General features: G+C 38.8%; 1 pseudogene; it reads right to left on the reverse strand.

Moving 5' to 3' along the window:
* LOC143878796 (subtilisin-like protease SBT4.3) overlaps nucleotides 1-14,772 on the reverse strand; it is a 32,695-nt pseudogene that overhangs the window by 10,729 nt on the left and 7,194 nt on the right.

Raw genomic sequence — 14,772 nt, forward strand, 5'->3', positions numbered from 1 at the left:
AAGGATCATCGGATTGGACATTCCTTGTAAATCTCGATAATCCCTCCTAATCAAGGTAATCTTATGTTACTTGTTTTCACAGTAATTTGGCGTTGATCTTACTGTCTCAATAACGACATGCAATCTCTTTGTTTTTACTATCGATACAGCAATGTTAGTGTTGATACCAAATCTGTTTGTCTTATTTTCATCTTGATTAGCACTATCCAGTTTTGATAATACCTTCAAATTAGGTTATACCACTCTCTTTTGATATCTTCATAACCTGGTAAATGGCAATAAATTTGTTGGTAATCTGTTGTCTTATCGTTGGTACTTCCCCGAAATCGATGAGAGCATGAGAATCTCTGAGTATTAAATCAGCTTGGCTGTTAGGGAGGGGGCCCTTTTTATATGTAGTGTTTTCTTTTGATTATGAAGTATTCGCATGATTAGGGATTGTCATGTCTTGTCGTGGTTTGAGGAAATATCCTGGTGGAAGCAACTGAATTTTACTTGGAAATTACTCTGTCATTATCAGTTCACCATAGTGCAGGTTCTGTTAATTTTTTTTGTGTTGGTCACTGAATTTGCTCAAATTTTAAAGTTTACACCGGTCTATCTTTGGCGCATAGATTTTAGCCTAAGCAACTTCTTAACAGATTTAGGCTCCTTTTATGTTCAGCATTTTGTCAGAACTTCCATTTATGTTATTTTGGTCTGTCAAGAAAATTCATATCTATTTATTGACGTTACTAACTATCGTGCAACAGTGTTAGCATCGCTCTTTGAGTTCGCACTGGTGCGAATGATTTTATTGTCACTAGTGTTAGTGTAAGATGATCGTACCTTCACTAGTTATGATATGCTTCCTCATTATGCAAGTTATGTCATGCCATCCCTTTTGTTATTCAATTCAGCCCCCGATTTGGTCCCAAGTTTCAGCACATTTCAGCCCATAGATATGCCCCTTGTGTTACACAAAATCTGCCCCTTGTCTCGCACTAAATCATTCCCTGTTTTGGCACAAGATTTAGTCCAAGTTGATGCCCCCTGTTATGCACTAAAATTTTTACAAATTGGGAATATTATTGAATATATTGAGAATCTAATGCTCTTCTTATCTTAAGCATTTGAGTTAGGTTTTGAAGGCGGTAATGAATGGATTGTTCAGGTGAGACTATCTTGAGGCTTATCATACTTGTATTTATTTAAATAAATTGTTTAAGTGGAGAAGGAAATCAGATGACTACTCTATTCGATGTTATCGACATGAGTACTGTTTGATTTCAAGGCGGTTTGTAGAAATATTATATGTGTATTGAAATCAGATGATTACTTTGGCATCATCTGATTTCGTTGGAGTCCCCGTATTGGGGTTTGTGGTTGGCTTTGAAGTGTTTAATATCATTTTTTTTACTTCATTAGGCTACCCAGCGGCTGGTCTGGGCTAATTAATGTTGTTTACCATTTTATGATTGATATTCTTACAGATTGTGCACTCTTTAGTTGCAAATCATACTTTGCGGATATTTGTTTTGTTTTTATAATAATTGATTGGAAATTTGAGATTATCTGGTATCCTTTTTCCTCTCTCTTTAGATAGACTAGCACAGTCTTTTAGATTTTTGATTAGATTTCTTTAGACACTATAACCTGTACTAGGAGACATACTCTGTCTCGTTAGGCAATCCTCCTTTGGAGGCAAGCCTCTTTTTTTAGTTTAACCTCAGGGAGGTTGCTTTGATTTTGATAAATGGTGTACCTATAGGAGGCATGCCTTGCCTCATTTAGAGAGCCTTTGAATCATTCGTTTGTGTGGTGATGTTATCGGGGGAGTCTTTGACTCATTTGATCTTTATTGATGTTATTAGGGAGTCACCTGTCTTGGCTTTGTAAGTAATTAGCCTTTAGAAGGCCTGCTTGGCCTTATTTGTAGAATCCTCCCAATTAGTTGTCTTAGCCTTGCTTACCCCTTGCAAGGGCAATGATAAGGTTACTTGGAGCCCATCTTTGTGTGTGTTTGGGAGACCTGCCCAGTCTCATTCTCTCGTTAGTCCTCCTCTTTGTGCGTCGTTTGGTTTTGGGAGAACACCCTACTCGGCTTGGCAGCATACCCCTACCCTTATGGGTATTGGGTTGCACATTTGTTGCACCCTAAGGCTAGGCAGCTGTCCGGCTCGGCTGAGTGTTTTACCTCTGCTAAATGTGCAAATTCGTGTTTCCTTTTCTTTTAGAGAGTCTTTGACTCATCTATCCTTTAGTTAGTGTTAGTGGAGTCTTTGACTCGTGTTTTATTCTCTTTTAGAAAGTCTTTGACTCGTCTATCCTTTAGTTGGTATTAGTGGAGTCTTTGACTCGTGTTTCCATTTCTTTTAGAGAGTCTTTGACTCATTTATCCTTTAGTTGGTGTTTTTGGAGTCTTTGACTCGTGTTTCCATTTCTTTAAGAGAGTCTTTGACTCATTTGTTTTTGTGATGTTGTTATCAGTGGAGTCTTTGACTTGTGTTGTTGTCAGTGGAGTCTTTGACTCGTGTTTCCATCTCTTTTGAAGAGTCTTTGACTCTTGTATCCCTCAGTTGCTCTTTTTAAAGAGTCTTTGACTCTTGTATCTCTCAGTTGCTCTTTTTGAAGAGTCTTTGACTCTTGTATCCCTCAGTTGCTCTCTTTGAAGAGTCTTTGACTCTTGTATCCCTCATTTGCTCTCTTTTGAAGAGTCTTTGACTCTTGTATCCCTCAGTTGCTCTTTTTGGAGAGTCTTTAACTCTTTTATCCTTCAGTTGCTTTTATTAGAGAGTCTTTGACTCATTTATTCGTCAGTTACTGCTATTAGAGAGTCTTGGACTCATTTGCTCTTATAATGGTATTATTAGAGCATAGTTTCTCCTTTTAACTCTAGGGTTCGTCCCTAGGATGTTGTTTTGTATTTTCCCTCCGGTCTTTGACCAGAAGGGTGAAAACATCAGAAACCTATAATCCAAAAATATCGAAACATTTGAATTGTTTTAAAATGTTCTGAGTGTAGTTAGAGAGTTCGTTTTGAACTACGTTGGCTTGATCCTCTTCCAAGGTACGTAGTGCAGCTTGGGATTTATATCCCAAGTCCAGCCAAACTTTGTAAATAAATGCTTTAACTCTTTTTCTTCAAAACTTTATTTTCAACAAGATCTTCCTCTAGAGTTAGGAGTTTGTCCTTGATAGAGAGTTTTAGAGTTAGGAGTTTGTCTTTTGTTGTGTGCTTGTTGTGTGTTTGTGTTAGAGTTAGGAGTTTGTCCTAGCTAGGAGCGCCTCCGTCCGGTCAGTTGGCGATTCACATCGCCGACTGATGACTAGGTCTAGAATGCGCTAGTGATCCCATTGTTTTTCTTAGGAAATACAGCCTAGTTACACATAGGTTGTAGGAACCACCTGCATTAGCTTAGGGCTAACCTGCATTTAGTTAGGGCATATAGGGTGTCCTAAAATCTACAATTCACTGGAATTTAAAAAATTGTTCAAGAAGTTTTAATAATTAGTCCGGTCTTTTAGATCGAGTCTAAGATAGAGGTCTAGGTGTCTTAGGCATCCTAGCTTAGAATAGGCGCGAAGAACTACGTTGCCTTGATTCTCGTGCAGGCGGGGATACGTAGGCTTCTTTGGATGAACATCAGACTATCCGAGGACTCGGGCTAAATCATTTAGAGTCTTAGGGTTTGTTGTGTTATATTGCATATTTTGTTGTGTTTTCTTACTTTCTTGTGCAGACCTATACCTTTAGCTGTAGCATGCATGTGTTTGTCCACCAGAACTTAGACACCTATTAGCATGTCACTCATAACCTAGTTATCATTAGGTGACATTTATTTCGGTTCTTTTGTGTGTGCTTATTTTCATCTCCGAGACATGCATGATTAGATAGACGTTTTCTCGGAGATGCGTGTTCCCATTTCATATGATTTTCGCTTGAAACTCTTCAAGGTTAATAATAAATGGCATAAGAGACCAAGTGTTCGCACTCGGGCGAATTGGGGGCGCTCTTCGGACCTTCTCCATTCGTCATCAGGCACGGACTTTCTGTATCTCTGGTTATCCATTGCAAACAGAGCATTTGTTTTGGTTCCATGGCGTGTCCATGAATGGCGACTCTGAGTTATTTTTAGGTACATCTTGGTTTCGAGCCCTGGCTCCTGATCAGGATGTATCTCTTTCCTTTTATATCGCCACTCATGCTATGCTGTGAGGGTGGCATCCGTTTCGAGAGTTCCTTGGCAGAGCTCTCCTTCACGTTGTGGAGATCCAGAGGAGGGTGTCAGGGGGACCTCGCGTCCCTCGCCGCACTCGTCCTCTCGGATCGGGGTCCACACTTCCCAAGGACAGCCGCCGGATAAAACGGCACGTCTCCTCGCACCCCGGAGCCCTCGTAAATATCCTCATCATGACTTAGCTCGAACAAAACGTTACTCCCTTGGCCCATTCAATGGACCAAAGGAGTAAGGGGGAGTTATGATGGGGCACAAATACGGCTGCGCTCCCAGATATCGCCACGTGTCATCCATGCACGAGCAGAGCCCAACCATCATGAAGAAGGGTGTTGGAAAACGGCAAAGACCACACATTCATGACACGTGTCGCCCTCTCACCACCCAGGCCTCATCATCACAAATTAGGGAAGGAAATGGCCGCAAAAGCCACGCGCGCCGGCGAGGCAGAGGGACGGCCCAATCCTGCAAAGGAAGTTTTTCCCTCCATAATGATGAAAAGGGCCGCACACCTCCCTTTAAAAGGGGAGGGAAAGGAAGAAGAAAATGACCTTTTTTCTTTTTGGCCCCTGAAAGCAGGGAATTCACCCATCCTCCACCCCGCAACACCGGAAAAAGAGGCGAGGCAACAACAGAGGAGGCCAGGAATCCCATCCTGCCCTCCCTGCTAGTCCCCTCCGACTCACTCATTTATGCACCCAGAAATATCCCCGCGCTCCGGCCCTGGTAACCCTGATAAAAACCCCCTCCCTTTCTAGCCGTTCTTTATATTGACTGGTCGAAGGATCTGACTTGGGTGTCGAAGTGGTTGTCCGGGACCCACCCCGGACCCCCTGACCCCCTTTTTGTTTGTGATTGCAGACCCCGCGGAGGCCCTCTACCGACCGCGCGATCGCAGACCCGGATCCAGACGCCATCACTACCCTCAACACCATGAAGGTTACTCAAACACTAGGTCACCCTATTTTGATGGAACAAACTATAGTTTTTGAAAAACCAAAATGAAAATCTTTTTAACCCAAGATTACCAAATGTGGAGAACCATTAATAATGAATATACACTACCCACTAGAAATCTAAATGATTGGACCGAAGCCGAACAACAAGCCTCAAACTACAATGCCAAAGCCATGAATTCCTTAATTTGTGCTTTGTCTCCCGGAGAATTCAATAGAGTGTCAAATTTGAATTCGGCTAAGAAAATTTGGGACACCTTAGAAGTCACCCATGAGGGTACCAACCAAGTCAAAGAATCTAAAATGAATCATCTATTTTGGCAATATGAACTCTTTCAAATGACACCCGATGAAACAATTGCCGACATGTACACTAGATTCACTAACCTTGTAAATGGACTAAGGGGACTTGGAAAACAATTTTCAAATAGAGATTTAGTGACCAAAATCCTTAGATCACTACCTTTGTCATGGGAATTCAAAACCTCCGCAATCGCCGAAGCCAAGGAAATGAATACATTAAACCTAGATGAACTAATAGGGTCCTTAATAACCCATGAGATGATTTTCAAAACAAAAGCACTCGAAATTGAAAATAAAATTGAAAAAGGAAAAGATGTTGCTTTTGCTTGTAATGTAGGTGATAATGAAGATGCAAAGGAAGACATGGAAGATGAAGTTGCCCTCCTAACAAGAAGGATCAAGTTCTTGCAAAGGAACATGGGAGGCATGAAAAATAGAAGAACCAATCATCCATTCAAGAAGAAAGAAGAGCTCGGTGACGGATCTTCTCAACCCCGATGCTACGGTTGCAAGAAGCTTGGACACATTCGCCCGGATTCTCCACTCAACAATGAGCCTACCTCAAATAATCGCTTCAAGAGAAGAGAAGGCAAGAAAGGAATGACCGCCACATGGGATGAGAAAATTGAAAGTGAAGGCGAACAAAATGATGGAGAAGATTGCTTGATAGCAAAAAACGTTTGCTTCATGGCTCAACAAACGACAATAAAGAGGTAAATACTTTAAATGATGTCATTGTCTTAAAAGAAGTTCTAAACTCCTTACAAAATGCACATGATGAACTTGAGATTGAATTTGATAAAAATGCATCACTTGAAAATTCTCTTGCTAACATGACAAAAGAATTTGATTGGTTAAAGAAAGACCATGAATTTTTAGATGATGAAAATGAAAAATATAAAGTTGAAATTCATGATTTAAATGCTACTATCAAAATCTTAAATGAAAATTGCTAAGAACTATCTATTGAAAACAACAAGCTAAAGCATGAAAATAGTAAACTATCTTTTGAATATGATGAACTAAAGAAACTATTTGAAAAATTTGAACATAGTTCACTAAAATTGGATAGGCTTGGTAATATTCAAAGATTGTCACATGATAAAAGTGGACTTGGACATAAATGGAATACTACAATATCCAACTATAAAAACAAACTTGTAAAGGCTTCTTCTAGTGGTACCAAAACTTATTTTTATTGTGGTCTAGAATTACATTATAAAGTTGCTTGCATATATGCTAAACAAGATAAAATCAAGTTGAACTTCAAAGTGAAAATGAATGAAATTAGCAAGATTAGAAAGATTTGGGTACCTAAAGGATCTCACTTGCCTATTCATATGTAGGTATGCCTTAAAAGCCATAACAAGAAGAACACATGGTTCCTCGATAGTGGATGCTCTAGACACATTACAGGAGACCTCACTCAATTCGCATTCCTATCACTCAAGGATGGTGGAGACGTTACCTTTGGAGATGATAAGAAAGGAAAGGTCAAAGGAGAAGGCACCATAGGTAACTCTTCCTCTCCCATACATGATGTACTTTATGTTGATGGCTTGTCCCATAATCTTATTAGCATTAGTCAATTGTGTGACAATGGTTTTAAAGTTATCTTCAACCCTGACAAATGCATTGTTAAAAATAAGATAGATGGAAAAGTGAAATTCATAAGTTCTAGAGACAATAACATTTACACTATTGGACTAGATGATCTTAGACTCCAAAATGTGACTTGTCTTAATGCCATTAGTGAAGATTCTTGGTTGTGGCATAGGAGGTTGGGTCATGCCAGAATGGATCTCATTTCAACCCTCTCCTCAAAATAAATTGTTAGAGGATTGCCTAAGTTCAAATACACCAAAGATCACATTTGTAGAACTTGTCAATTAGGCAAACAATTAAAGAGCTCATTTGCCCCTAAAAATATGATTTCAACCACCTACCCCTTGCAACTACTTCATATGGATCTTTTTAGACCAATGAAGACAAGTAGCCTAGGTGGAAAGAGGTACGTGTTTGTAGTTGTGGATGACTACTCACGATTTACTTGGGTCATATTTTTAGCACATAAAGATTAAACCTATGAAAATTTTCTTAAATTGTGTAATCAAATACAAAATGACAAAGGTATTGCCATATCTTACATTAGGAGTGACCATGTAACTGAATTTGAAAATGTACATTTTGACACTTACTGTAATGAACATGGCATCAAACACAATCTTTCGACACCTAGGACACCTCAACAAAATGGGGTTGTAGAAAGAAAGAACCGAACCCTCCAAGAAATGGCTAGAACTATGTTGCATGAAAATGACCTCCCTAGATACTTTTGGGCAGAGGCGGTTAGCATCGCTTGCTATATCATAAATAGGGTATATATAAGGCTAATTTCTAAGAAAACACCTTATGAGCTTTGAAAAAACTTGAAACCAAATATAAGCTATTTTAGAGTGTTTGGTTGTAAATGCTATATCTTGAACATTAAAGATAACCTACACAAATTTGATAAGAAGTCGGATGATGGCATATTCTTAGGGTATTCTTCACATAGCAAGGCATATAGAGTATTTAATAGAAGAACCCTAGTTGTAGAAGAATCCATGCAAGTCACATTTGATGAGAGAGAGCCAACACATCAGGAAATGCCACATGATGAGGATGAACCTATTAAATACCTCTTACCTAAGTCAAATGCTCATCCCCCTGCATCTACAAGTAATACATTACCTAGTGAGGAAGTAGAAAATGTAGATGATGACGCATTACCTAGAGATAGGAGAATATTGGTAGATCATCCTGAATCCCAAATCTTAGGTGATGCCACATCGCCAGTAAGAACTAGATCATACTATCGTAGTGTGAGTAACAACTTGACGTTCCTACCCGAATTAGAACCAAAATCCATTAAGGAAGCCGAAAAGGATGAATATTGGTTGATGGCTATGCAAGAAGAGTTGAGTCAATTCGAAAGGAACAAGGTGTGGAGGCTAGTGCCTAGACCTAGTGATCATTCAGTCATTGGCACGAGATGGGTGTATAGAAACAAGTTGAAAGAAAATGGAATTATCACTAGAAATAAAGCTAGGCTTGTAGCCCAAGGGTACAATCAGGAGGAGGGAATAGACTATGATGAGACATTTGCTCCTGTTGCCCGTATGGAAGCAATTAGGATACTCTTGGCATATGCATCTCATAAAGGATTTAAAATATATCAAATAGATGTCAAAAGTGCCTTCCTAAATGGCTATATCCAAGAGGAAGTGTATGTTGAGCAACCTCCAGGTTTTGAAGACTTCAAACATCCAAATCATGTCTTCAGGCTTGATAAAGCTTTGTATGGATTGAAGTAAGCTCCTAGAGCTTGGTATGAGAGGCTTTGCACTTTCCTAGTGGAAAAAGGTTTTGAGATGGGAAAGGTGGATAAAACATTATTTATCAAAAGAGAAAATCAAGATATCCTCCTTGTCCAGATCTATGTGGATGATACCATCTGTGGCTCAACTAATCAAAAAATGTGTGATGAATTTGCAACTCTAATAAAAAATGAATTTGAAATGAGCATGATGGGTGAGTTAACCTACTTCTTAGGACTCCAAATTAAACAATACCAAAATGGAATATTTTTAAATCAAGAAAAATATACAAAGGAGTTATTAAAGAAGTATGGCATGGATAGTAGTAAGACATCAAGAATTCCCATAAGTACAACTGCTAAGCTAGAAAAGGATGAATTTGGCAAATCTGTGGACCAAAAGATGTATAGGGGTATGATAGGTAGCTTACTCTATTTGACAGCCAGCAGACCAGACATTATGTTTACTGTCTGTCTCTGTGCTCGATTTCAATCGGATCCAGAGGAGTCTCACCTATTGGCAGTAAAGAAGATCTTCAAGTACTTAAGAGGAACCCAAAGTCTGGGACTATGGTATGAAAGATCAACTGCCTTCACTCTCATTGGATATTCAGATGCAGACTTTGCTGGATGTAGAGTGGATAAGAAAAGCACTAGTGGGACTTGTCAATTCTTGAGAAAATCACTTGTTTCATGGTTTAGCAAGAAACAAAATTCAGTAGCTCTGTCCACAACAGAAGCAGAATATGTGGCAGCTCGAGCTTGCTGTGCACAAGTCCTATGGATGAAAAACACATTGATGGACTATGGAATTAAAATGGAAAATATTCTCATCCAATGTGACAATACTAGTGCTATAAGCTTAACAAAGAACCCCATACAACACTCTAGAACAAAATATAATGAGATTAAGCACCACTTTATTAGAGATCACTCACAAAAAAGGATATTTGCTTAAAATATATCAACACTGAAGAACAATTGGCGGATATCTTTACAAAACCCCTTAGTGATGATAGAATATGCTATATCAGAAGTGCCTTAAACATTTGGAGTGCGGATCAAGTCAAAGAAATTGCCAAATAAATACTTTGTGCCTTTCACCAGCCTATCTATATAGTATTTATATATCATCCTTGTTTGGTAGTATCTGGATGAATGAGATGTCAAATATTAATCTTAAAAATCACTCAATTGGTACTCTTAGCCTTCTTAGTTTTCTAAGATGGAGAGGTACTTTCACCTTAATTAAAATTACCTAACAATTTGACATATGTCATCATCTCGATCATGAACAGGTATATGTGCATTACTTGGCTAAATATTTTTATACCATAAGCATTGATTTAGGGCGAGTACTTAACTCAATCTTCATTCACTCCTAAATTGCTTTACATTCTAGTTCACCCTTTCTGTCGAGGACAAAAGGGGGAGAAGTTTGAAATTGATTATCTATTCAATTGACTATATGCACCATATGCTTTTAATTGTTATCATTTATCTGTGTGCTTATATTGAGGGGGAGTTCCAGCATTCACTTGCCTACTATGTCACTCCACACACACCTGATAATCAATTTTGTTTGTCATCATAAAAAAGGGGGGAGATTGTAAGCCCAATGGTCTACTCTCCTATCTTGTTTTGATGATTCTAAACATAATTGATTATGTTATTGAATACTAATCAATTTGCCTTGAAGTGTTGTGTTTAAGATAGGATTGATCATTGAAGAAACCAACACACTACATGGTCATGCTTGAAGATCTACCCAACAAGAGTCAAAGGAGCTAAGTGGAGCTCATATCATCTCTCAACCAAGCATACACAAGATGGAAGACAAATTGAAGACCAAGGCTAAAGAGAAGTTGAGGTTTACCTAGAACTCATTGTACACCCTATCTCTTTAGATTTATAAGTCAAGGCAAGGTTTTTCAAAAGAGTTTTCAAAAACACTTAAGAACTAAAATGGTTAAGTGAATGAGTATGTGGTGGACCAACATGTTGGGACCCTCATAAACATTCCAAAATTATCATAGGAATTGAGTTCCAAAATCCCAAATTCAAATAAGCAATAAAATCTCAAAAATCTGCTTATTTTAGGCTTCTCGGAACTCCAAGAAATGGTCCAGTAGTATTTTTCATACTCTGGTCATTTTCTCGGAACTCCGAGAAATGGTCCAGTAGAATTTTTCTTCTTTTGGCCGTTCTCTCGGAACTCCGAGAATGGTTCTTGGAACTCCGAGAACCTCGCGACAGCTGAGAAAAGAGCCGTTGGGATTTGAATTAAAATCTGGTTTTTGATATTACCACCCCCAAACGGTCATATTTTGGTGAGAAGCTATATATACTCATTCAAGAGGATTATTTTCCTTTCTTGAATATTTGGAAAATCATCTCTAAGCTTTCAAACAATTGCAAATCCTTTTAGCTTGAGTTTTTGTTTTCTTCTTCCCAAACTTGCCTTGCAACTTGCAAATCTTTTGAGTTTGGATTTAGAGCTTTCACTTGCAACCATTATTGAAGAGTAATCAAGGGACTACAAAGTGCATCAAGCTTTTAAGAGAAGCCAAGCTATTCATCTCCTATTTCTTGTAAAGGTGGCTAGGGCATCCTACCTTAATACCCTAGAGAGCATCGCTTAGAACTCGGCGAAGAAGGAGAGTCGGTGTAAAGGTGTAAGGGCATCCTTATTTAATATCCCTTGGAAGTGTAATCGCCTCGGAGCCGGGCATCGTGGAGGTCTCACATAGTGGAAAACCTTAAGGACGATCTTAAGAAGAGTGGAGTAGGGCTTTGCCCGAACCACTATATATCGGTGTGTTCTTTCTTGTTCTTGCACTTTCATTCTTTTTGGTTTGGCATTTCATTTTGTTTAATTTAATCTTATTTGCACTAACCAAAAATCTAATCAAGAGAAGATAAATCAAATTAAGTTCAATACTTAAATTTTCAAAAGGCATAATTTAGTGTTAAAATTAATTCACCCCCCTCTTGTTTATTTCAAATCTTCTGTGTAGGATAATATTGGGCACATAGCATTTTAATGTAGTCATCTTCAGCAGCCTCATAAACCAATCTGGGATCAAGAGCCTTTACTGGATCGATATTGCCAGCACCGTTGCCGAATTCAGCGGCTGCATCATTGCTAGAGTTCATTGGAGTAGCTGGAAAATGAAAAATAAAAGTGGGTTAACATACTTGTTTATATTCAATGAAAACATGATTTATTGTTAAAAAAAACTATTGAAGTTCTAGAAGCTAATATAGTAAGATTATAAGGTTCTCTTTTCCTAAGAGTTTCCAAAAAAGAAATCTATTGGTTGTTCATAATCCGCACAGCTGCAATACCTTTGTAAGAATAACTTATGAGTTGTTGAATAATAAGCCTAATTTTGGAATTATGGAGATGTGTGAATGGTTATTTTATAAAAAAGTTTTAAGAGAAATTTTTGAAATGGCAGTCAGCCTTAAGTCACAGCAATGGGCAAGCCAACGGTTTCCCACCAAATTAACAGACGTAACTAAGAAGCTTTTCACTTCCATATGATACAATTTTCACTTGTAGAAGCTGTAGTTAAAGCGAAAATTAACAGAATTGAGTACCAGTAGTCATTAGAGCAGACTTGATGGCTGAAGGTGACCAATCTGGGTGAAAAGTCTTTACATAAGCAGCTGCACCAGTAGCATGGGGGCATGCCATAGAAGTTCTTGATATTATGTTGAACTTCACAGATCTCATATCTTGTTCGAGTTGTGACACTTTTCCTAGTGGCGAGAATGCAGCTAAGATATCTACTCCTGGCGCACTTATATCTGGCTGCAATACATATTGAACAAGCACAACTCATGTGATTTCAAATCAACTAAAGAAGGTCATGATCAAACAGTTGTTAAGTCCCTTTAGAGTAGACAATCAATGTTAGTAATTACAATGGAGTCATTGTCTGAAAGAATCAAACCAAAAGATTGAATAAAAGAGTGATTTGTAGTGGAAAGGAACACTTAGAATTTCGAGGAAACGTCTTCATCTTCACTTACGATAGCATGAAAGCTCAAATTCAGCCAGGCAAATTGGGCAGATCAAAATAGTGCCTTTTGGGGTTACTCTACGGATTGCATTTAAAGAATTGGAAGGCGATCATGGTGGGTTCCATAAGAAAGGAAATGAGGTTAACTATCGAGACCCCCTCCACCTAATGATGTAGGATAGGAAAGAGAAATAGAAGAAAGGGAATAAAAGAGAAGAAGAAGAGAATAGATGAGAAAAGAAAAGAAGAATAGAAGAAGAACATGGGAAGAAGAGAGAAGAAGAATAAGCAGAGAAGACGAGACGAAATTAGTGAGAAGTAAATAAGAATAGGAGAAGAGGAGAAGAGAGGGAAGAATAGGAGAAGAGATGGAGAAGAAAAGTGGGAAGAATAGAAATCTGAGGGAGAAGCTTTCAATCAATTCAATTATTCATCAAAGTTTTTTTAAAATTCCTAATACAATGAGGCCTATTTATAGGGCAAATAAATTCCATGGAAAATAAAGTCTTAACAACTAAAAACATGGAAATAAATATCCTAGAATCTAAATAACATGAAATAAATTCCTGAACTAAATAACATGGAAATATAAATCCTAATGGGCAAATATGCCACTTATTGGCCTAGTATTTGCATCATTCTCCCTCGCTTGAAAAGAACTCGACCTCGAGTTCTAGTCCTCCTGGATCAAATATGTACACGACTCAATCAAACAGGAGTCGTAATCCTTCGAACTCTGGAATGCTGTGCAACGCTCGTGATGACTGTGAATGTGGTATGGAACGCGAGCGTAGTAATACAGAAGAAATCATCCATGTGGAATCATAAAGACGCGAACCTCTCTTGACAATCAAATAAGCTGGGATGATGGCAACGTACTCCTCCTGCATCGGCATGATAGCAGTAGGTAATATCAAGCTATGACCAGCCTCAATAACGATATCAGCTGTTGGTATCAAATCTGGCTCAATGGAATCAACAACAAAACCATCTGCTAAAGCTGTATCGGGCTCAGTGCTATCGTCGTGTGTGCTAAAATCCTCTGTCTGAATATCCACGACAGACTCAATACTGTCACCAGGCTCCTCTGTGTCAACACAAATCTCAAAAATCTACTCAATCGGCTCAAAGATGGTGCAATCCTCAATAATATACTCTAGAAGATCCATCTCAAGTAATGGCTTGTCAAGCAAGGCACTCGCCGCTGAATCATGACGGTGCTCGATTAACTCTGGTAATGGAACAACCTCACATGGCTCTACCACAATATCTGCCTCGATTGTAGAAGTAGCAAGCTGTCGCTCTAGATGCTCAGCAAGCGGTCCTCGGAAATCTCTGAATCATCATATTCGGTGACGTAGGCCTTAGCAATCACTGGACTCTCTAGCTCTATATCAGGCATCTCTGACTCAGTATCTGCCATCATGGACTCAGTATCTGACATAATCATGGGCTCAACCTCTATAATGATCTCATCCACAATATCATCTGTCGGACCAATAGCATCATCTGTGTCTCGCTTGTCATTAGTGTTAGCAAAGTCCTTTGCTGCTTCAATTTCGGCCTCTCGTGCACGACGGGCTGCGATGTTTCGTTCAAGGCGAACAAAGGCTTCATTTTCGCGGCAGGCTGCGAATTCACGTTCGCGTACCAATTTCCTCTCATCCAAGGCACGCACTATCTTTTTCAAGATCGCCTGAAATTCAGCTTCTTGGGCAAGTCAAGCAGCTTCTTCACACATCGATCTTTGTTTATACACTGATCGCTCACGTTTCAATCTCTGCTGATAATGATATCCATAAATGTTCATAAATTCATAGCGAACTTCTTCCCATAGACGGAATCATGGCTTGCCTAAGTTACTGCGCTCTAGCACGAAGAATTGCCATTTTGACTTGGTATCTCTGCAA

This window comes from Tasmannia lanceolata, unplaced genomic scaffold, assembly GCF_043159265.1.
Source record: "Tasmannia lanceolata isolate RefF3 unplaced genomic scaffold, GAP_Taslan_0.1 ptg000006l, whole genome shotgun sequence".
NCBI classification, from domain to species: domain Eukaryota; kingdom Viridiplantae; phylum Streptophyta; class Magnoliopsida; order Canellales; family Winteraceae; genus Tasmannia; species Tasmannia lanceolata.